Genomic DNA, 25,518 nt, shown 5'->3' on the forward strand with positions numbered 1-25,518 from the left:
GACATATGTGTAGAATCCCACCTATACAGTTGGGTGGTTTCTCCTCTCACTGTGGCAGAGTCTGAGGCATTTATGGGCTCAGAATAAGGGAGTGCATGCTGATTGGTTTGTGAGTATGCAAAGGAAGGCTAAAGCAAAGGCACCACTCAAAAGTGGGCACGACAGTGTAGAAAACCAATCGGTAAGGAATAGATAGATATAAAATAGGTGAAAGATAGGGATTAATCAGAGGAAAGAGTGCCAAATGGGACAACAGTTTCTCAGTCTGGTTTGTGGATTTACTCAGGACTCGTAGCTAGGCTTTAAAGGGTCTTCAGCTTGAAGGTGGGGTTTCACTGGGAACCCACCCCATCTGCCTAGGCATTTGTCTGCCTCCTGCCACTATCAATTATAGAGTAGGACAGTAAAATAATTTTCAAATGTTTAGATTTTCATAGGAAATACATGTCAGTAGTAGAATTACATTGAGAGATGATCTATACAATGGGGAATTTCTTAGAATCAGAGCACTGGGAATTCTTAAAATCAGAGCTGATATCAATCATTGTTTAAATCCTATCTTTTTGTAGATGAAAATTAAAGAAAAAAATAAGGTTCAGTGACAAGTCTTCCTGTATTTTACACAAGGTAGAACCAGGCCCTACTCATGTGATTTCTTGACAAGTATTCCTTCTTTGTTTAAATTTAAAAATCTCATAATTTCATTCCATTATAAATGATGAAACAAAATGTCTATGATAACTGAAAAAAGCATATTCCTGCATATAGGCTTTCTGTCATTGTATCCACTTATACCACATTATTCTTAAAACATGATCTGAATAAATGTTTCAATAGACTCAAATTCTAAAACATTTTTATTTTACTGTTTTGTGTACTAATAGTTCTGTTTATGGGACTGGCTCAATTGTTAATCCCTAAATTTTATACCTTTGATGACATAGTAGTGTCATCTTGTTCTTAGCTGTAGCGCTGGAGTCACAGTAATTGACCTAATCAAAGAAATAAAAGTAGTTATAATTTCAAGGATAATTTAGGTATGGTTAAATGACAAAGGGTCAAGGTGTAATTTCTTCCCTTGGCAGGATCAACAATAATGGAGCTGCAGTACCTTTGGCCCTGGGAGACAGTTAACACAACAAAGATGACATTATATCTTCATCTAAATTTTAGCCTTAAAGACATTGTAGTAGACCTTCCTCTTTAATAGTTTGTTCACACATTCTATTCACAACGAATTTCTTTGTCCCTTGTCTTTGTACCCTGAGAAGGAGGTTTGATCACAGAACATTCAGCACCACAGACGTCATATAAGGCAATTTCTCCTTGGAAGTCTCTGTGTGGATGTCAATTTGTGAATAGCACCCCCAAAATTATGTCCTTTTTTATGTTCCTTAATTTTTTTCACACAGGCCTAAAACTCAGTCAGCAGCAATTATACCAGGTCTAGGAAATACACCCTGCAGGGATCAACACCACTGTGATATAGAACAGAACAGAGGAGAGCAAGAATTGGATCTCAGAAAAAATGGGCTGCAGAGAAACACATTTAGTGCTACCTGAATGCCTGCAAATCGAAATGAAGGGAGTACTTAGGAAAGAAAACCTGCTCACATCAATGGAGTATTCAGACAGCTGAGGAGCTCATTAGAAGATTCTTTAATAACATGTCTCATGAAACCCAAGATTAATTTTTATATTTTACAGGTGTTTATTGGAATGCTTTTCCTAGAACTGATAATTGGATTCATGGTATTCTGGAGAACAAAGTATTCATGTAATTTAATGATAGAGAATAGTCCTCTGGCATTATTTCTTGGTAAACCTGTGATGCTTTAGTTTTGTTCCTCTAGGTATTTCTGTGAAATCCCTTTCCTGAGTGGCATTTGGAAAGTCATTTTTGGAATAAATGAATATCATGCTGGACATGCACAAAGTTGTAGATGGGAAACACGGTGGCTTCTGCTCAGTGTGAACCCTTCCTTTGTACGTGAGGAAGTTGAGGATTAAGGAGGTGAAATTATTTGCCTAAGGTCACCATAAAGCCTTGAGAGGCTACATAGGATTGTGAAATAAACAAATTCCAAATCCTAGACTCTTCCCTATACTTTGTAAGAAGGGGAAAATTCTCTAATCATTTGAATTTCAATGTCTTCATTTATATGAGAATAGCAATGATACCTATATCACAGAGTTCCCAAAATAACTAATTAAGATAATGTATATCAAGGATTGGTGATTTGTTTTCTGTAAAGGGCCAAATAAGTAAGTATTTCAGCTTTATTGGTCCTATGGTCTATGTTGCAACTGCAGCATCTGTGCCATTGTAGAGGAAGACAACCATAGATAATACATAAACAAATGTCTGGGCCTGTGTTCCACTAAAACTTTATTTACCAAAGGAGTGGACAGCCCATGGGCCAATGTTTGCCTCCCCTGATGAATATAATTTGGTATAATATATAACCGAGAATAATGATTTAATAATTTTATCTGACAATATTCTCATTGTTATCATCATTTCTATTATCATATTTAGTGAATGAATAAAGAAAATCATTCCTATGTTTAGTTTTTTAAAAGTTAAACTTTTCGGGCCAGGCACTGTGGCTCACACCTGTAATCCCAGCACTTTGGGAGGCTGAGGGGGGTGGATCATGAGGTCAGGAGTTTGAGACCAGCCTCACCAACATGGTGAAACCCCGTTTCTACTAAGGATACAAAAAAATTAGCCTGGCGTGGTGGTGAGTGCCTGTAATCCTAGCTACTCAGGAAGCTGAGACAGGAGAATCAATTGAACCTGGGAGGCAGAGGTTGCAGTGAGCTGAGACTATGCCACTGCACTCCAGCCTGGGGGGCAGGGAGAGATTCCATATCAAAAAACACACAAAAAATTAAACTTTTGTTGGTATCACTGGGGTTATTTCCTGAGACTTTACCACCACTTACAAGGGAACTTCCTCCATGTCCTGGCTGTTCCTCTCTTGGGCACTGTGGGGCATCCTGGGGAAGACAGATAGGTCTCCTTCTGAGGATGAAATGTCCTATAAAAGATTTGGTGTCTCCACGAATCCCGAATAATAGAGTTTAACATTTCAGTTCCTGCATAAGATCAGAGGTGCTGCATGTGTAAAATTAAACTGTTGTTTGCTCCCCTCATGCAAGCAATACCATCAGGTTGTGCAGTTAGTACAGAGAAATGCCAACCCAGATCTGTCAGTGAGGAGACAGTAAAGCAGTGTAGAAGTATGTGGGCAGAATTAACATAGAGATTTTATTCTCCTGAGACTCAAATATAGGGCAGACTAAAAATGTGTGGGCGATGGCAAAATGGGTTAGAGCAATGTCTGAATTATCCTGTAGGACAAATGAAATTTTCTACAGCATCTATTTCATGACACAGCATTTTTGATGTACAACTATTACAATAAAAAATTAATAGGATATATAAAGAAGAGATGAAAGTCTGGCTCTAGCAAGAGGAATCTAGGTCATATGTAGTGATCCTAGAAAAGTAAAAATCACAGCATGCAGTAAAGCCATTCTTGGTGGGGGATCTGGAATGAATGACCCCTTTTTTGGTTCCATGGTTTGACTTGCTACCCTGAGTTCTTACAACTATTATAATTACTGATAAAACTCTAAAAATAATAGCAAGATGCATAATAATGTCCACAAAGTAATTACAATATTAACAACAGCATTGAGTCACTCTGTGACAGTCAGGTACCATGCTTCAACAAAGGGACTTTAAAGGGCAATGAGGAAACAATCTCCCACTGAAATTTAGCACTTCAAAACTTTGAGGTAATTAATGGACATAGAGTCATAAAATAAAATTGTTTTGAGAATAAAACATTAATATTTAATGTAGGTTGAAACTTCTTGGAGCAACGAGGAAAGGTTCTGCTTGCTACAGTTTCAGAGAATAATGTATTGTATTGTAATGGGTCTTTTGTGGCTTAGGCTCTTTCTGCTCATTATGAAATATACTGAAGAGAGGTTCAAGATGGCTGACTAGATGCAACTAATATATGCCTCATTCAAAGGGAGAAACTAAAATAGCAAGCAGAGACTCAAATTTTAGATGGATTATCTAAGGGAGAATACTGGGATTCAAGAAAGAAGTGATGGGAAGCAATGAAAATGAGAAAAGGGAAGTGAGGCAGCCTGCTTGTTCAAGATCAGCTGTGAAGTGGGAGAAGCTCCTAGACTCAGGGAAAGTATATGAGAAAAACCCCCAGGGCTCCACACTCCTGCCACAGTCTTTCACAATGGGAGAAACTTTTAGCTATGGGAGAACTCCTCTACCCAGGTGGGCCTTAAGACTAACATAGCAAGCTACCTAGAGATTGCACAGATGCATTGCTCCAGAGAGGGAACACATGTGGAATCCCATATGCTTCTGAGCATTGACCAGGTACAGTTGGTAACATTCTGATAGCCAAGCCCACAAGGGATCAAGCCTTTGGACAAAGGACTGGACTATGTCCCTCCCTGAGGCCACTGCTATTGCCACTGCCACCACTGAGACAAAAAGGGAGAGAATACTGAGCATCTTCCCATGCCCTGAGGACAAATCCCACTGCCACTGCTGCAGGCAACTGTGGGACTGGGGTAAAAGGAATATGCATGTCCTTCATATGCTACTTTCACTAAGAGTGGCCTAACCCTCCCTGGTAGCAGGCCCACAGTGCAGCTGCCACTGCTCATACCTGAGCATTCTGCCAGTGAACTGGGAGCCACTCTACTTCTGCCTATAAAAACCAACACCTAAACACAATGCTGGGGGCCCGAGGACTAGTATGCTGGCCTGGTCCTATCCCTTCAGTAATTGAACATACTGTCCATGGGCCTGAAAATTGCTCAGCCTCATTCACTACCATTAGTACCAGAATACTGCTCCTGAGGTTTGAGTTTGGGCTGATAGCACCACAGCCGACACCGACTTGCACATGCCACCAGCAAGACAGGCTACTGGGCTTCCAAACCTGTTATAGCCACTGCCAACACTAAAACAGATCACTTGGGTTCCAGTGGGTTGCTCTACCTTCATCACGGCCATTGCCCACATCTCATCAGCTGGTCAGAGGTCTGAGAACCTGCCCACATATCCAGCTCACTTCTGCTTATATGGAAGCTCAGAAACCAGACCTCCTGGGTCCACCAGCACTGGTTCCAGCATAAACCACCCAAGGGCCCAAAGACCAGCATGCTCAAGTTACCATTGCTACCACTGGGGCCTGAACACTTCCCCATCTGGCACCCTAGTTCCCAGCAAATATTCACGACAGCCTCCACTAATAACCAAACCCTAAGCCAATGAAAAAATAACAGATACCACTGATGCAGTTTACAGCTGAAGAAATCATACATATATCTTCAGGAAAAAAAGTCATCCCCTATGAAAACAATTTTATAAATTGGAAGAAGCAACTGTTACACCAGATGCACAGATAACAGTGTAAGGACAAATGTAACAAAAAAACAAGGCAATTTGATACCTGCAAAGGAACTCATAATTTTCCAGCAAAAGATCCCAATCAAAAAGCAAGTGTTAAAATCTCAGATAAAAAATTCAAAATACTGATTTTAAAGATACAACAGAATTCTGAAAAGCAACACAGATAAATTTAAATATATAATTCAGGATATGAATGAGAAATTTACCAAAGAGGCAGATATAACAGAGAACTAAACAGAAATTCCAAAACTGAAGAATTCATTAAATCAAATATAAAATACAAGAGAAAGCTTTAATAGACTAGATTAAGCCAAAAAAATAATTTTGGAATGAGCAAAGTCTTCATGGCATTTAGAACAACACAAAGTGACTAAATATTGGTATTCCCAAGGGTAAAGGAAGAACAAAAAGGTTAGAAAATCTATTTAATGAAATATTAGATGACAACTCTCCAAGTCTAGCTAGAGACCTAGCCTTACAGATACTGAATGCCCAAAGATCTCCAAACAGACGTAATGCTAAAAGGTCTTCTTCAAGGCACATTATAGTCAAACTGTCTAAGATTAAGGCACAAGAAAGGATACCAAAAACAAGAAAAGTGTCTAGTTACCTATAAAGGAATCCCAAAAGACTAACAGTGGATTTCTCAGCAGAAACTTTACAGACCAGGAGAGAATGTGATAATGTATTCAGAGTGCTAAAACAACAACCATAACAACAACAACAACAACAACAACAACAACAAAACCTGTCAACCAAGGATACCACATTCAGTACAGTCATTCCTGAATGAAAATAAAGCCTTTTCCAGACAAGCAAAATTTAAGGGAATTGATCATTTCTATACTGGTCCTACAAGAAATGCTCAAGGAAATCTTAATCTTGGAAGTGTAAGGATGACAACTACCATCATAAAAATACATGAAAATATAAAACTCACTAGTAAACTAAATACACGATGGGTAAGATGAAGGACTCAAATGGTGCACTACAGTATATCATCAGCCACAAAGATGAACAAAGCACATCAAAAACAACCAAAAAACAATTAACAATATGACAGTAACAAAAACTCACATATCAATAATCTTGAATGTAAAATGATAAATTTCTACACTTAAAAGATACAGACTGAGTGGATAAAGAAACATGATCCAACTACATGCTACCCATGAAGAAAAAATAATGCATGTTATCTGCAAAGACTTAGACTCAAAGTAGAGAGATGGAAAAAGATATTTCATCTTTTTGGATGGAAAGCATCCAAAATGGAAAGCAAAGTCAAGCAGGAGTAGCTAAACCGATATTAGATAAAACACACTTTAAGTTAAACTCAAGAAAAATGACAAAGAAGTTCACTACATAATGAAAAATCGATCAATCCAGCAAAAGAATATAACAATTCTAAATACATATGTGCTCAACACTGGAGTATCCACATTGATAAAACAAATATTACTACATCTAAAAAGATAGACAGATTTCATTACCGTAATATTTGGTTACTTCATCACCTACTTTCAGCATTAGACAGATCATCTAAATAGAATGTTCACAAAGGTATATTGGATTTACACTGGACTCTGGATCAAATGGACCTTATGGATTTTAAGAAACATTTTATCCAATGACTGCAGAATATATATTTTTCTCATCAATACATGAAACATTGTCCTGTATAGACTATATGTCAGGCCACAAAAAAAGCCTAAACAAATTTCTGAGAACTGAAATCATTTCAAGTATCTTCTTAGATCACAATGGTATAAAACTAGAGATCAACCCCAGGAGAAACTTTGGAAGCTACGCAAATAAAATGAAAATTATAAAACATGCTCCTTAACCACTCTTGGGTCAATGAAGAAATTAAGATGGCAATCAAAATTTTTCTTAAAACAAATGAAAACAGAAATACAACATATGAAAACTTGTGAAATACTGCAAAAGCAGTTCTGAGATGAAAGTTTATTGCAATAAATGCCTACATCAAAAAAAGCAGTTAGATTTCAAACAAATAATCATATGCCTTAAAGAACCAAAGCAAGAACAAAATCCAGATTAACCAGAAGAAAAGAAATAAAGATGACAGCAAAAGTAAACAAAACACAGACTGAAAAACAATACAAAGGATCAGTGAAAAAGTTGGTAATTTCAACAAAATTAGTAACCTGCTACCTAGACTAACCAAGAAGAAAACAGCGTAGACTAAAATACAAGCAAAATTTAAAAAGGAGACGTTACAACTGATACCACAGAAATACAAAATATCATCAGAGAATATTATACATAACTATATAGTGACAGACTGGAAAACCTAGAGGAAATGGAGAAATTCCTGAAAGCATATAACTTACCAAGATTGAATTAGAAAAAAGTAGAAAGCCTGAAAAAGACAGTAACAAGCAGCGAGATTAAATCAGTAATAAAATGTTCCCCAATACAGAAAAGCCTAGTATAGGATGGATTCAAAGCCAAACTCTAGCAAACATAAAAGAACTAGTATCAATCCTCCTCAAACTATTCCAAAAAACTGATAAAGAGGGAACCCTCACTAACTCATTCTATGAGGTCAGCATTATCCAGATACCAAAACCAGACAAGGATACAAACAGAAAACTAAATGCCCATATCTCTGATGACATAGACACAAAAATCATCAACAAAGCATAGCAAACTGAATCCAGCAGCACATCGAAATGGTCATTATCATGACCAAATGGAATTTATCTCAGAGATGCAAGAATAATTAGCATATGCAAATGAATAAATATGGTATATCACCTAAACAGAATGGAAGACAAAAATTGTATAATTAAAAGACACATGAGAAGCATCTGTGAAATTCAGCATCTCTTCAGGATAAATGCTCTCAACAAACAAGGCATAGAAGAAACTTACCTCAAAATCATGAAAGTCATGTGTGACAAACCCACAGCTGACCCCACGCTGACTGTGGTAAAGCTGAAAGCCTTTCCCCTAAGATCTGGAACAAAACAAAAATGCCTGCTTTCACCATGTCTATTAAGTATAATACTGGAGGTCCTAGGTGGAGCAAGAGAAAGAAAGAAAAAGCAACCAAGCTAGAAAAGAAAAAGTTACATTGTCCCTCTTTGTTGATGATATAATCTTACATTTAGAAAACCCTATATACTCCACCAATAAATTCCTAGATTTGATAAATTGAGTAAAGTCACAGAATACAAAATCAATGTACATAAATCAATAGCATTTTATACACCAATAATGAGCAAGTTTCAAAATAATAAGGTATTCTGATTTAAAACACTCACAAAAAATAAATGCCTTGGAATAAATTTAACAAAGGAGCCGAAAGATCTCTGCAAAGAAAGCTACAAAACACTGATGAAAGAAATTGAAGAGGACATAACAAATGGAAGACATCCCATGTTCAGGGATCAAAAGAATTAATATCATTAAGACGACCATACTGACCAAAGCGATCTGCAGATTTAATTGCAATCTCTGTGAAAATACCAATGCCATTTTTCACAGAAATAGAAAAAAACAATTCTAAAATTCTCATGGAACCAAAAATAAGCTGAATAGTTATAGCAATCTTGAGTTTGGTATTTATCTAAAGGAAAATAAATCTAAGTATCAAAGGGGTACCTGCACATATATGTTTATCATAGCACTATTCACAATAGCAAAGGTATAGAATCAGCCTAAATGTCCATCAACAGATGATGAATAAAGAAATGTAGTGTGTGTGTGTGTGTGTGTGTGTGTGTGTGTGTGTGTGTGTATCTATTTTTTGTGGTTGGTAGCAAAGGTATAGAATCAGCCTAAATATCCATAACAGATGATGAATGGATAAAGAAATGTGATACATATATATAGTTTATGGTTGGATACTATTCAACTTGAGGAAGCAATCTTAAGTTACTTCCATGTTGCTGCAAATGATAGGATTTCATTCTTTTATAATAAAAAAAATATAAATTATTCTTTTATAATAAAAAAAAGAATGAAATCACTATTCAATCATAAAAAAGAATGAAATCCTGTCAACACACAATGGAATACTAGTCAATCGTAAAAAAGAATGAAATCTTGTCATTTGCAGCAACATGGAAGAAACTTGAGGTCCTAATCTTAAGTGAAATGAGCCAGTAACAGAAAGATAGATGCCACATGTTCTCACTCATATGTGGGTGCTAAAAATCTGATGTCATGGAGATAGAGAATAGAATGAAAGATAACAAAGCCTAGGAAGGGCGTGTGAACGGGAGGGGAGGATACAGAGAGGTTGGTTAGTGGAATTTAAACTTCCTTTTAGCTGATTGATTGATCTACTTTACCACATTTATATTATGAAATGGGTTTCTCAATACAGTGCTGCTCCTGTAGTAGAAAAATTGGCAAATTTTGTAAAGGGCCAGATAGTAAATGTTTCAGGAGTTTCAAGCCATATAATCGCTATCACAGCTACTCAACTGCCATTGGAAAAGAAAGCAGCTGTAAACCATATGTAAATGAATGGACATGCACTGCGTTGCAATAAAACTTTGTTTAGAAAAACAAAGTTTGAGGCGGATGGATCATGAGGTCAAGAGTTCGAGACCATCCTGGTCAACATGGTGAAAACCCGTCTCTACTAAAAATACAAAAAATTAGCTGAGCATGGTGGCGCATGCCTGTAATCCCAGCTACTCAGGAGGCTGAGGCAGGAGAATTGCCTGAACCCAGGAGGCGGAGGTTGCGGTAAGCCGAGATCGCGCCATTGCACTCCAGCCTGGATAACAAGAGCGAAACTCAGTCTCAAAAAAAAAAAAAAAAGAAAAGAAAAGTTTGGACGAGATTTGTCCTACAAAATGTAGTTTGCTTTCACCTGCTACAGTTGTTACAAATGTTTTCTTATAAGAACTCAAGTAGTATCGGTTGTCTAGGAGCAGTTAATCATATAAGGGACCTTTTGTACTAAATATAGTAACTTCTAAAAGGAGGGAAGAATTTACCAATGCACCAATAAAGGGGATGGTCTCAGGAACCCTCAACATACCATCTCACTCTGTTATGCCATGTTTTCTTTATGTATGATGCTGAATTAGAGAAAGGTATGTTCACAGTATAATCCTCCCCTAGGAAGGTAACTTATGCTTAGGAAAGTGGGAAAATCAATTTATACAGGATGTAAATACTTTAATACTCTCCAGACACATTACTTCTTTTTTAATGATATTAACTATCATTGGTCCCATTAAAAACATTTTTATGGAAAATCAGTACCTGGTATATATTAGGTTATCAGATAACTATTTGTTGAATAAATGAATAATGATCACCCTATCCTTTGGGTCATTTGTGTTTCTCCATACTAACAAATTGCTTTCCAGAAGGTCGCCACAGGGTAACTGCTGGCAATCCCATGTCTTCTTTGTTAGACAGACACAGGCATTTTGATAGACACAGTAGCAAAATCTCCTAGAACTGAAACAGGCTGAGCACATTTAAAACAAACACTGCAAACTCAATTTGACACTTTGTTTCTTGTATGGTAGTTATCATTCTTTCCATTCTTTAGGTTTAAGTGTCCACAGTATTTTCACATTACAAACACCAGTTCATTTTTTGCAATGATGCCTGTGACATATGTCGGTTCAAATAAATGGATGTTTCCATTTCCAGTTTCCCATTCGCCCACGTGTTCATTCAGCACAGGCAGTGAGGCTGCTCAGATGCCAGATGTTGTGCTAGATACTGAACACTCAAAGAGAAAAACCTCATGCTTTTTATTTTGTAGGCATTTAAATAGATCATTATATACTGCTATAATAAACTTTTTTTTTTTTTAATTTTTTATTGGATTATAGGTTTTGGGGTACATGAGCAGAGCATGCAAGACAGTTGCGTAGGTACACACATGGCAGTGTGCTTTGCTTTTCTTCTCCCCTTCACCCACATTTGGCATTTCTCCCCAGGCTATCCCTCCCCACCTCCCCCTCCCACTGGCCCTCCCCTTTTCCCCCCAATAGACCCCAGTGTTTAGTACTCCCCTTTCTGTGTCCATGTGTTCTCATTTTTCATCACCCACCTATGAGTGAGAATATGCGGTGTTTCATTTTCTGTTCTTGTGTCAGTTTGCTCAGGATGATGTTTTCCAGATTCATCCATGTCCCTACAAACGACACGAACTCATCATTTCTGATTGCTGCATAATATTCCATGGTGTATATGTGCCACATTTTTCCAATCCAGTCTATTATCAATGGGCATTTGGGTTGATTCCAGGTCTTTGCTATTGTAAACAGTGCTGCAATGAACATTCGTGTACATGTGTCCTTATAGTAGAACGATTTATAGTCTTTTGGATATATACCCAGTAATGGGATTGCTGGGTCAAATGGAATTTCTATTTCTAAGGCCTTGAGGAATCGCCACACTGTCTTCCACAATGGTTGAACTAATTTACACTCCCACCAACAGTGTAAAAGTGTTCCTTTTTCTCCACATCCTCTCCAGCATCTGTTGTCTCCAGATTTTTTAATGATCGCCATTCTAACTGGCGTGAGATGGTATCTCAATGTGGTTTTGATTTGCATCTCTCTGATGACCAGTGACGATGAGCATTTTTTCATATGATTGTTGGCCTCATATATGTCTTCTTTCGTAAAGTATCTGTTCATATCCTTTGCCCACTTTTGAATGGGCTTGTTTGTTTTTTTCCTGTAAATCTGCTTGAGTTGTTTGTAAATTCTGGATATCAGCCCTTTGTCAGATGGGTAGACTGCGAAAATTTTTTCCCATTCTGTTGGTTGCCGATCCACTCTAGTGACTGTTTCTTTTGCCGTGCAGAAGCTGTGGAGTTTCATTAGGTCCCATTTGTCTATTTTGGCTTTTGTTGCCAATGCTTTTGGTGTTTTGTTCATGAAGTCCTTGCCTACTCCTATGTCCTGGATAGTTTTGCCTAGATATCCTTCTAGGGTTTTTATGGTGCCAGGTCTTATGTTTAAGTCTTTAATCCATCTGGAGTTAATTTTAGTGTAAGGTGTCAGGAAGGGGTCCAGTTTCTGCTTTCTGCACATGGCTAGCCAGTTTTCCCAACACCATTTGTTAAACATGGAATCCTTGCCCCATTGCTTGTTTTTGTCAGGTTTATCAAAGATTGTATAGTTGTATGTATGTTGTGTTGCCTCTGGTGCCTCTGTTTTGTTCCATTGGTCTATATCTCTGTTTTGGTACCAGTACCATGCTGTTTTGATTACTGTAGCCTTGTAGTATAGTTTGAAATCCGGTAGTGTGATGCCCCCCGCTGTGTTCTTTTTGCTTAGAATTGACTTGGCTATGCGGGCTCTCTTTTGGTTCCATATGAAGTTCATGGTGGTTTTTTCCAGTTCTGTGAAGAAAGTCAATGGTAGCTTGATGGGGATAGCGTTGATTCTGTAAATTACTTTGGGCAGTATAGCCATTTTCACGATATTAATTCTTCCTAACCATGAACATGGAATGTTTCTCCATCTGTTTGTGTCCTCTCTGATTTCGTTGAGCAGTGGTTTGTAGTTCTCCTTGAAGAGGTCCCTTACGTTCCTTGTGAGTTGTATTCCAAGGTATTTTATTCTTTTTGTAGCAATTGCGAATGGCAGTTCGCTCTTGATTTGGCTTTCTTTAAGTCTGTTATTGGTGTAGACGAATGCTTGTGATTTTTGCACATTGATTTTATATCCTGAGACTTTGCTGAAGTTGTTTATCAGTTTCAGGAGTTTTTGGGCTGAGGCGATGGGGTCTTCTAGGTATACTATCATGTCGTCTGCAAATAGAGACAATTTGGCTTCCACCTTTCCTATTTGAATACCCTTTATTTCTTTTTCTTGCCTGATTGCTCTGGCTAGAACTTCCAGTACTATATTGAATAGGAGTGGTGAGAGAGGGCATCCTTGTCTAGTACCAGATTTCAAAGGGAATGCTTCCAGTTTTTGCCCATTCAGTATGATATTGGCTGTTGGTTTGTCATAAATAGCTTTTATTACTTTGAGATACGTTCCATCGATACCGAGTTTATTGAGGGTTTTTAGCATAAAGGGCTGTTGAATTTTGTCAAATGCCTTCTCTGCGTCAATTGAGATAATCATGTGGTTTTTGTTTTTGGTTCTGTTTATGTGGTGAATTACGTTGATAGACTTGCGTATGTTGAACCAGCCTTGCATCCCTGGGATGAATCCTACTTGATCATGATGAATAAGTTTTTTGATTTGCTGTTGCAATCAGCTTGCCAATATTTTATTGAAGATTTTTGCATCTATGTTCATCATGGATATTGGCCTGAAGTTTTCTTTTCTCGTTGGGTCTCTGCCGGGTTTTGGTATCAGGATGATGTTGGTCTCATAAAATGATTTGGGAAGGATTCCCTCTTTTTGGATTGTTTGAAATAGTTTTAGAAGGAATGGTACCAGCTCCTCCTTGTGTGTCTGGTAGGATTCGGCTGTGAACCCATCTGGACCTGGGCTTTTTTTGTGAGGTAGGCTCTTAATTGCTGCCTCAACTTCAGACCTTGTTATTGGTCTATTCATAGTTTCAGCTTCCTCCTGGTTTAGGCTTGGGAGGACACAGGAGTCCAGGAATTTATCCATTTCTTCCAGGTTTACTAGTTTATGTGCATAGAGTTGTTTGTAATATTCTCTGATGATGGTTTGAATTTCTGTGGAATCTGTGGTGATTTCCCCTTTATCATTTTTTATTGCATCTATTTGGTTGTTCTCTCTTTTCTTTTTAATCAATCTGGCTAGTGGTCTGTCTATTTTGTTGATCTTTTCAAAAAACCAGCTCTTGGATTTATTGATTTTTTGAAGGGTTTTTCGTGTCTCAATCTCCTTCAGCTCAGCTCTGATCTTAGTAATTTCTTGTCTTCTGCTGGGTTTTGAGTTTTTTTGATCTTGCTCCTCTAGCTCTTTCAATTTTGACGATAGGGTGTCAATTTTGGATCTCTCCATTCTCCTCATATGGGCACTTATTGCTATAAACTTTCCTCTAGAGACTGCTTTAAATGTGTCCCAGAGGTTCTGGCACATTGTGTCTTCATTCTCATTGGTTTCGAAGAACTTCTTTATTTCTGCCTTCATTTCGTTGTTTACCCAGTCAACATTCAAGAGCCAGTTGTTCAGTTTCCATGAAGCTGTGCGGTTCTGGGTCGGTTTCTGAATTCTGAGTTCTAACTTGATTGCACTATGGTCTGAGAGGCTGTTTGTTATGATTTCAGTTGTTTTGCATTTGTTGAGCAGTGCTTTACTTCCAATTATGTGGTCAATTTTAGAGTATTGTGCTGAGAAGAATGTGTATTCTGTGGATTTGGGGTGGAGAGTTCTGTAAATGTCCACCAGGTTTGCTTGCTCCAGGTCTGAGTTCAAGCCCTGGGTATCCTTGTTGATTTTCTGTCTGGTTGATCTGTCTAGTATTGACAGTGGAGTGTTAAAGTCTCCCACTATTATTGTGTGGGAGTCTAAGTCCTTCTGTAAGTCATTAAGAACTTGCCTTATGTATCTGGGTGCTCCTGTGTTGGGTCCATATATGTTTAGGATCGTTAGCTCTTCTTGTTGTATCGATCCTTTTACCATTATGTAATGGCCTTCTTTGTCTCTTTTGATCTTTGTTGCTTTAAAGTCTATTTTATCAGAGATGAGAATTGCAACTCCTGCTTTTTTTTGCTTTCCATTAGCTTGGTAAATCTTCCTCCATCCCTTTATTTTGAGCCTTTGTGTATCCTTGCATGTGAGATGGGTTTCCTGGATACAGCACACTGATGGGTTTTGGATTTTTATCCAATTTGCCAGTCTGTGTCTTTTGATTGGTGCATTTAGTCCATTTACACTTAGGGTTAATATTGTTATGTGTGAATTTGATACTGCCATTTTGATTCTAAGTGGCTGTTTTGCCTGTTAGTTGTTGTAGATTCTTCATTATGTTGAAGCTCTTTAGCATTCAGTGTGATTTTGGAATGGCTGGTACTGATTGATCCTTTCTATGTGTAGTGCCTCTTTTAGGAGCTCTTGTAAAGCAGGCCTGGTGGTGACAAAATCTCTGAGTACTTGCTTGTTTGCAAAGGATTTTATTCTTCCTTCACTTCTGAAGCTCAGTTTGGCTGGATATGAAATTCTGGGTTGAAAGTTCTTTTCTTTAAGAATGTTGAATATTGGTCCCCACTCTCTTCTGGCTTGTAGTGTTTCTCCCGAGAGATCTGCTGTGAGTCTTATGGGCTTCCCTTTGTGGGTGACCCGACCTTTCTCTCTGGCTGCCCTTAGTATTCTCTCCTTTATTTCAACCCTGTTGAATCTGACGATTATGTGCCTTGGGGTTGCTCTTCTTGCGGAATATCTTTGTGGTGTTCTCTGTATTTCCTGCAATTGAGTGTTGGCTTGTCTTGCTAGGTGGGGGAAATTTTCCTGGATGATGTCCTGAAGAGTATTTTCCAGCTGGGATTCATTCTCTTCGTCCCCTTCTGGTACACCTATCAAACGTAGGTTAGGTCTTTTCACATAGTCCCACATTTCTTGGAGACTTTGTTCATTCCTTTTTGCGCTTTTTTCTCTAATCTTGGTTTCTCGTTTTATTTCATTGAGTTGGTCTTCGACTTCAGATATTCTTTCTTCTGCTTGGTCAATTCGGCTATTGAAACTTGTGTTTGCTTCGCGAAGTTCTCGTATTGTGTTTTTCAGCTCCTTTAATTCATTCATATTCCTCTCTAAGGTATCCATTCTTGTTATCATTTCCTCGAATCTTTTTTTCAAATCTTTTTTCAAGGTTCTTAGTTTCTTTGCATTGATTTAATACATGATCTTTTAGCTCACAAAAGTTTCTCATTATCCATCTTCTGAAGTCTAATTCCGTCATTTCGTCACAGTCATTCTCCGTCCAGCTTTGTTCCCTTGCTGGTGAGGAGTTTTGGTCCTTTCTAGGAGGCGATGTGTTCTGGTTTCGGGTGTTTTCCTCCTTTTTGCGCTGGTTTCTTCCCATCTTTGTGGATTTGTCCGCTGGTCGTCTGCGTAGTTGCTGACTTTTCGTTTGGGTCTCTGAGTGGACACCCAGAATGTTGATGATGAAGTATTTTTGTTGCTTGGTTTTCCTTCTACCAGTCTAGGCCCTTCGCTGTACGACTGCTGAGGTCCGCTCCAGACCCTGCTTGTCTGGGGTGCACCTCTAGTAGCCGTGGCACAGCGAGGGATGCTACCAGTTTCTTTTTCTGCTCTCTTTGTCCCAGGATGATGCCTGCCTAATGACAGTCTTTTGGATATAGAGGGGTCAGGGAGCTGCTTGAGGAGACAGTTTGTACTTTATAGGGGTTTAATTGCTGAGCTGTGCACTCTGTTGTTCATTCAGGGCTGTTAGGCTGCTATGTTTGATTCTGCTGCAACACAGCTCATTAAACAACCCTTTTTTTTTTTCTCAAATGCTCTGTGTTGAGGGGTTTGGGCTTTATTTTTGGATGTCCGATCAGGTGTCCTGCCCAGCTCAAAGGCAGACTAGCCACTGTTTGGCTGCCGAGGCTCCGCCCTGCTGTTGTGTGATTCGCGCCGTTCCTGCCGGCTCTGCTGTGGTCTCCGCCACGCCCTGCGGCGGAGTCTCTTCGTTGTAGCGTGTTGCCTCAGCAACGGCTGGCTGCGTCAGCAGTGGGCGTGTATCTCAGTTGGGGCGGGTTGCCTCGGCAACGGCTGGCTGCCTCAGCAGTGGGCGTGTATATCAGTTGGGGCAGGTTGCCTCCGTAGTGGTGGACGCCCCTCCCCCACAGAGCGTCTCGGACCGTCTGCCCGGGATAGTTTGAAATCGCGGTTTTGTTTGTCCCACTGGGTATCCCAAACGATCTGTCCCTGCAATCCCCTGGCTGGGCTACTGTGCAAGTCTCGTTCAGTCTCAAGTCCAGCCCTCTCAAGTCTCAGGTTGCCGGTTCAACAAGGCACCCGGACAAGCGCGCCCTGTGGGGATTGCTGGGTAGGGCCGGCCGCCGCCGCCCCGGCTGCCGGCTTCGCCAGGCAGACCTACTGCCTGGCGTCCCGTGTCTTTTTATACTTGGGAGTTTCCCGTTCTGTGGGCAACAAAGATCAGTCTGGAAATGCAGCACTGACTCACCGTTTGCGAATTCATCGCGGGCTCCAATCCTGGGTTGTTCTCACAGCGCCATCTTGAGTCCCCTCCCTATAATAAACTTTTTAAAGTAGTTTATGATTTAAAGGACTGAACAACCCACCTGGTAGAGCCTCTGTTCAGTTGAATTCAAAGAGCAATTTAGGTTAAATAATGTAATAACAAAAAAACTTTTTAAAGGAAATAGCATGTAAAAATGCCCAGAGGCTTAAGAAAATGAGATATATTCAAAGAAGAATAACTAGGGGGCTGCCTGAAGATTACCTGCTTAGAAATGGCAGAAAAATGGGGGTTGAATAGAGCCAATGAAGATTTAGTATAGGCCAGGTGTGGTGGCTCACTCTGTAATCCCAGCACTTTGGGAGGCTGAGACAGGCGGATCACTTGAGGTCGGGAGTTTGAGACCAGCCTGCCCAACATGGTGAAACCCTCTCTCTACTAAAAATACAAAAATTGGCCAGAAATCACTTCAACCTGGAAGGCAGAGGTTGCAGTGAGCCGAGATTGTGCCACTGCACTCCAGCCTGGACAACAGAGCAAGACTTCATCTCAAAAAAAAAATAAATAAATAAAATAGATTTAATATATACCATGCTAAGAAGTTGAAAATCATTGTAATATGCAAAGGAGAGTCATTGAATTATTTCAAGGATAGCAAGTATGTGAGGATATTTATAGTTCAAAAACATTACCTTAAGATAATTGAGAGAGTAGACTTAGGAGGGTAGAGAATGGAGGCTGGAAGACCAGTAAAGACTAATAATCCAGAAGAATTATGAGACCTATATTAGGGGCATATAGAAGAGAGACTACGGAAACTTATATTAAGGCAGTGCCCATGGAAACAAATAGGGAAAGAAAAAAAATGAAGGTTGTTTTGAAGTGGACCCCAAGAAGACTCAATGACTGATCAGATGACATAAGATAGCAGAGAAGGACGAACCACTGATGATTCCCAATGTTGGTCATAAGGTATTTTCCTCAAGAAATGAGTTTTAAGAAAGATGACAGGCTCATTTTTGGCCATGCTGAGTTTGAAGATGTGGTTAAGCATTCAGGTGAGAGCAATGGGCAGTGACTTATTTGACAGTGGAAGAAGTTACCACATATGGTTTTTGATGTTTTTATTCGATGTTTCATTTAACTCCTCTCACAACTTTACAACATAGAAAAAGTTAAATCCATTTTCAATTAAGATAATTGTAGTTTAGGGAAATTTAAGTAACTCAATCAATGTTACAATGGCAGTTAGTGATGGACTCAAGATTTTAAACTATCTTCCTGATTTCATTGTATGTTACTCATTCTGCCATACTAACTCAGCTTTTGGTGGAAATGAAAAGTTTCTGTGTTAATATATTGGCTGTCTTATCTGATAGGACATGTATTTTATATTATATCATTGTGCTTTCTGTACAAAAAGCGTTAAGTCACTGGAAGAATTTTTTCTTATTTTTTATGGCATTTCCTGCTAACTACACATAATATTTGATGTAAATGTACAGAAGGTGGGAGTAGTTTAAGGGAGGAGAAAGTGAAAAAATAAAGCTAAAATGGAGAGGGAAATCAATGTGAGCTTTTCTCAGATTTTTATCTTCAAAATTATAGCAATACAAATGAAGTAATCTGTTCCTCATGCAGAGGCTGGAGGGTAAGAGGACACTATATGTGCTTTTTCCAGTCCTCCCTGGTCATACATTCAACCATTAGCTGAATCTTTGTGAATCCAATGGGAGAAGATGTTTGGAGGTTACCTGAAGTTTTTTGTTTGTTTCTTATTCTTTGCAGACTTAAAGGGACATATTGTGAAAACAGGCAGGAGAGGGAAACACTGATGTCACACAGCATGAAATATGCAGCATGTTCCCTACACTGTGGGCATCAGGGACCTTGCAGTTACAGGGCGGTTAGAAACACATTTTTCTCTCTCCTTTTGAATTTGGATTGTGCTATTTCTGAGAACTGATGATTGTCTGGGATAGTTTGGTGTTCATTGTTCATGCATCAGAAATATGCTCCAACAATTGCTTACTAGGTGCTTAGAGAAACAATATGGTAAATTCATATCGATGAGAAATTCTCAAAGGGGCTGGGTTTAGCACAGCTAAATTTATGCTGCACTATTCAGATGGTGCCTCCAAAGCACTTCCTCTCTATGATAATTTTGTAATATATTAAATATGTCAGATTTGGGAAAATGCACACATGTCTGCTACTCTGTTTATTGAGTGCTTACGGGAGAAGAGAGATGGACCCTGGAGGAAGTCTGACTCCTGTGAGTACATACGTAGAATCTGGCACTATAGAGATTTCGAGGTGCTCTCAGAGTAATTGTAGAAAGCAGATAGTCTAGAATTTATGTGTGGTAGGGTCTCATTATGGCAACCTGGTTGGAAGAGGAGCCTATAGGGCCTTTCTTAAAGTTGTGTCTGCATTGCATGTATGATAGGTAAGCTCTTTACATTAATATTGGGTGTATATGTAGAACAGCTTGATAAGAGGAGTCGTTGGAGACTGACCCCACTCACACTCACACGTATGTGCTGTACACATGCTCACACAGCCACCACTAGGTGCTACCCAGTGTGGTCTGAAGATCAAAGGGGCAAAGTTAGGACCTTGGGTGCATCTCTAAAAGAAATTACTCAGTGCCTTCTTCTGGACTACAAGGAAGGTCATATGTTAGGGTTTCTTTTTAAATTCTTTAATTTATACTTTGCTCTTTGAAAGTTTTTCCAGTATGTTAGTAAAATCTGGTATTTCATGTCAGATTTTTATGGCAGTGGTGTAGGTAGAGGGAAGGAATAGTGTTATAAAAGAAAAATGTAAAGTAGGGTGATTATATACTTTTTTTTCCCAAGCAGAGTCACTTGTGCAGAAAGTGACCCTGCTTGGAAAAGTAGTGCAATTAATAAATATGCCAGGAAAATTGACAAACACCAAATAGTCTCAGGCAAACTAGTATGTATGGTCTTCCTGAAAATGAGGTCTACCTGTTGCGGGGGTGCAGGGGGAGGGGATCCTAGAGCAGAGGCCCTTGTCTTATGTTAATATTGCATGGAAAGCTGCTGAGTCTGTGAGTTCTAGGCTGTTATTTGGTAGAGAACAATGGCAGTAATGTGGGATCCTGTGGTAGCCAATTCAGGCCCTTCCTCTCCCCTTTATCCCTTATCTTTCTGTGGTATGCCCCAAAGAGGTGATCTCTACATGGATGACACAAGAAAGACATGTTGTGACAATGTAGAAATAAGTAATCAGGAAAGTAGGTTAAGCCAGTAAAAAAAATATTTATATAGAAACCCTCATTGCATTGTGCACAGAAGCTCAAAGAAGAATGAAGGAAAATCATTTCTTCCATAGATTTCTTTTATTACTTGCTACCTGGAGAGAGAGAATGAGCTGTGGTTTTCAATAAGTTGGTAATTTAGCAGAGAAGTTGGTAAACAGTTTACAAAGCTCCCTTCTCCTTTCTCGATAGGTGCCTGGGGTACTGGAGCATATGGCAGGGGTGGGCCCTGACATCTGCTGACCCTGTTTGAGTGTCATCACCCTTCACTTGCTATTCTGAAGGAAAATACTTGTAACTTTCTCTTTAGTGAAGATAATTCCACTTAATATTCTTGGAGGTGGAAGCTGTCTCAGAAAGAAAATACTATTTTGTCTCATTGAGTGTAGATTCCAGAAATGGCTATAAAACTATCATTTGTGTGATCGTGCCACCATGAGTTATATAGACAATGGCCATTTTACTGATTCAGTGTTCCCATCATCTTGATAATGGATCCTAGTTATTACACTCTTCTAGTACCTACAAACAATGGCAAACCAGAATGAAAACTGTTTGAAGAACAAGACTATTATATTTATATTTTTATCACAATTCTGAATTTTGAAGAACAAATAAATTAGAATGGTTAGTTGTGCAAATCTTGCATATCTTTGTGGCTGAAAGATGGACCACAGAGGCAAGGCTGTTGTTAGCAATTTAAGGTGTAGCTGTGAGACATGCAGAAGAATCTATTGGGAGAACAAGTACTGGCTGCCAGAATCAGAGAGTAAGAAGTGATTAGATTTCTTTCTTCTTTGACAACTGAGGCCCAAATTCAGCTCCTATTTGTCCTTACCAGAGCATTCACCCATTAGGCCTTACTTACTGTTTCTCCAATATCAGTGCTTCTGGTTAGAGTTTCAAAGACAAGAAACAGGTGGAACGGAGTGTTAATGCCCCTGGCACTTGCTAATAAGGGAGAAGACATCTGTGTTCATAACTCTGGCCTCTTAGCAAGGAGGCAGGGCAGACTTCCCATTCTGATCAGAATCTCCTCCCAAACCAAGAAGAGTGATTTCTTACTTAGATTATTACCCACTTTCTTTTCTGTATTTTCCCTCCTGCTTCCTTCTATAATATTGTTTACTTTCTTTGCATCCTACCTTCAACTTCTCTATTTTATTTTTTTTCCTTGCTTAATCTACCCATCTTCATTGTTTTTCTTGCCACTGCTGTTTTGTTGTTTCTAAGAAACTCTTTTTATTATTTTTATTTTTCTCTTCTGCCTCAAGTGCTTCACAGTCAAATTTCTTTATAAAGTCACAGGAGTAGTCAGGATTGGAATATAACTTGTCAAAAATAGAACTTAAAGTATTTGGTGCAGTCAGGCATTACATAGTCATAAGACCATTCTTAAAGCCCCACTGACTTTCCCTCACTCTGTCATTGTCTGCAGCCACATCCACATCGCTAGCAGCTTCCACACCCACGGTCACACCCACATCCTCATGCACGTACATACCTACATCCACATAGAGAGTAATATCCACATCCTCATCCACATCCACGCACACAGTCACATTCATATTCTCATCTACATTTTCATCCTCAGCAACATACACATCCACAGCCACACCCACCTCTTCATTCACATCTACAGTCTCCACAGCCACATCCATAGCAACCCGTGCATCCACAGCCACATCACCATTCTCATCCACATCAGTCACATCCACATCCACATCCGTATCCTCATTCACATCCACAGCAACATGCATATCCACAGCCACATCCTCATTTACATCGATAGCCACATCCACGTTCAACATTTTCATCCACATTTGCAGTCGCATCCACATCCTCATCCTTGTCTACACCTACATCCACAGCCACATCCACATGGTCATTTGCAGTCACATTCACGTTTTCATCCACACCCACAGCTACATCCACACCCACACTCATAGCCACACTAATACCGACATCCATATCCAAAGCCACATCCACATCCACTAACCATTTTTTTCTATTAAATTTATTGTCAGTTTCAGGTTCACATCCCTACCAGGATGGTTTAATCAGTTACTGTGTATATGGCTCAGTCTCTTTTAGACAAGTTCTTTGTCATTTGGAATCTTTCTACACACTGGTTATCCTCCAACATGGTGACACCAGCCTTCCCACTACATTAGAATCACTTGCCTGGAAAGCTTTTAAAATTCTGATACACAGTCTTTATAAAAACTAACAACTTAGTTTCTATGAAGCTCTCTGAGTGTCTGCAAAGTGCAGCCAGGATGAAGAACCTTGTACCTAGAAAGACTTTAGAGCTAGCAGCTGCTTGGGCTACTCAATGTGTTTCTAAACAGAATTGGGGCCTATTAAGACTGCAGAGACATGCCTCATACCAAGAGTCAGGGATCAACTCTATCTTCATTCCCTGTGATTTGCAGTAATGTAAGGAGCACTAAGGCAATACAAAAAAGTTAATGCTATTGTGAACTTACCATATGCCAGTTACATTATCAAGTGTTTATGCAGATTATCATCCCATTTACAGATAAAGAAATTTGTTACTTAACTTCTGAGAGAAGTTATGCCTGCAGTCATAGAAGTAATACATGACAGATCTTACTGTTTTACTGATGCTAAAACTTCTGCTCTTAAAACAATGCACTGAATTGACTCCCTGTATTTGACACTTAGAGTTGGTCTGCTTGACTAGCTTAGGGATTAATAAGTAGTCATTATCACTCCCTGGTCCATTCTGCTTTCACCACTGAGTGTCTCCTACCCATTTGGATTTCCCTAGTTCAAGGTTTGGCCACAAGTAGTCCTGTTGCTCTTCACCTTCCACACCCAGATGTTGCCCCAGTATTTGATCCTTACACCTGATCATTAATAGTTTACTCAGGGCCGGGCATGGTGGCTTATGCCTGTAATCCCAGCACTTTGGGAGGCCGAATTAGGCAGATCACAAGGTCAAGAGTTCAAGACCAGCCTGGCCAACATGGTGAAACCCTCTCTCTACTAAAAATACAAAAATTAGTTGGGAGGGGTGGTGGGTGCCTGTAATCCTAGCTATTCAGGAGGCTGAGGCAGGAGAAGAGCTTGAACCCAGGAGGTGGAGGTTGCAGTGAGCTGAGCACACTACTGCACTCCAGCCTGGGCAACAGAGTGAGACTCTGTCTCAAAAACAATAATTTACTCAGCTTTCATGAGTCAGTCCTCATTCCTTTGGAAGAGTCATTGGATACTGGACCTACTGCTGATGATGTTGTTGTTGATGATGTTGTACAGAGTCTTTGTTACTGCCCTTGTGCAAAGGTGTACATTCATTCAAGCCTTTCACACTGGTTTTCAAAACCAACCTCCCAGGAAGCAAGCACTTGGCAATTTCTGCTGCTTCAAGAAAGCATGATTCTCTCCCTCCTCCTTATTCTTTGTCATTAGCCCAAATAAAATAATTTCAGAATCTGCATTTGGAACTCTTAAAATTGAGTTGGTCTGTTTATGAGAGAGAATAATTCAAGGCAGTATTTCCCCTGCTTCAAGTAAAATGGACTTGCAAGAAAATCAGCCTTCCTTAAATCATTTATTCTAAGCCTCTCTGATCTTATGACATTTTAATGCAAAGGCTGACAATATTTTCTTCAAACTCTTCATAGTTAATGCTGTTTAAATTATCTCTATTATATAGTTTATGGAAATATATTCTTCTCTATAAAAATGAGAGTAATTTTTAGCAGCAGACTGCACTTAATATGTTAGATTTAATAAACAAAGTCACATTTGTATGTGGGACATTTTCGCAGAACATCATCAAGTATGGCAGGATGGTTATGAGAAGCTCACTTCCTTGATGTATGTATCAGCTTAAGAGCTTGTCACCTACCTTCACTCATTAATTCTAGTTCTTTGTGCAGGTGAAACTTCCTGTTGTCTGCAAAACACTGTGAGCCATTTAACACATGACAAGCCTTTAGATCACATTGCTTCTATGACTGCGCATTCTGAATGCCAATACATCTCTGCAGTAGTGGCCAGCATCAGAATATTAAAATAGGCAACGCATTGTGCACTGTCATGTTAGGCTGCATCTAAGAAACATGTGCTTGAGGCTGGTACTCTCAACTCTCAACTTCTGCTAAGTTTTTAGTCGATTTACTGAATCCTAAAATGAAATTTGGAAAGATGACTTCATACCCAAGGTCATATTGCTTTTTAGCAGATAAATGACAAGTGAACTAGCATTTTGCAAAAACATTTTTTAGGCAATGGGTTCTCTCTGCCCTGCTAACTGCTCTGGTTAGATCGTTAGACTTGCAGTTAAGGTCAGATTCAAGGGAAACAATTTATACGGCGTTTCCTGAAACTGGTTTAAATTGTGTGTAATGCTAATAAATAGTAATTACCCAATGCACCTCTAATGCACATCTATTAGTGGAGTGACTGTGAAATTTTAAATTAAGGGTAATTTTGTGAGGTTAACTAGAGAACAAATTTATGAGCACTCAGTCTATTTTGCTTTAAATTCCAAAGGCTGCTTGTGTAATTTCTTATGGATTTATTATTTATAAACCTTGCTTGGTGCCTTGTCATCTTAGAAAGACCAGGAATATTAACTCTTCCCAAGGCTCACCTCTTGCTACCTTGTCCACTATGACAGATTTATTTCTGATATATTTTCTTTCAT

This window comes from Callithrix jacchus, chromosome 14 (assembly GCF_049354715.1).
Source record: "Callithrix jacchus isolate 240 chromosome 14, calJac240_pri, whole genome shotgun sequence".
Classification (NCBI taxonomy): Eukaryota; Metazoa; Chordata; class Mammalia; order Primates; family Cebidae; genus Callithrix; species Callithrix jacchus.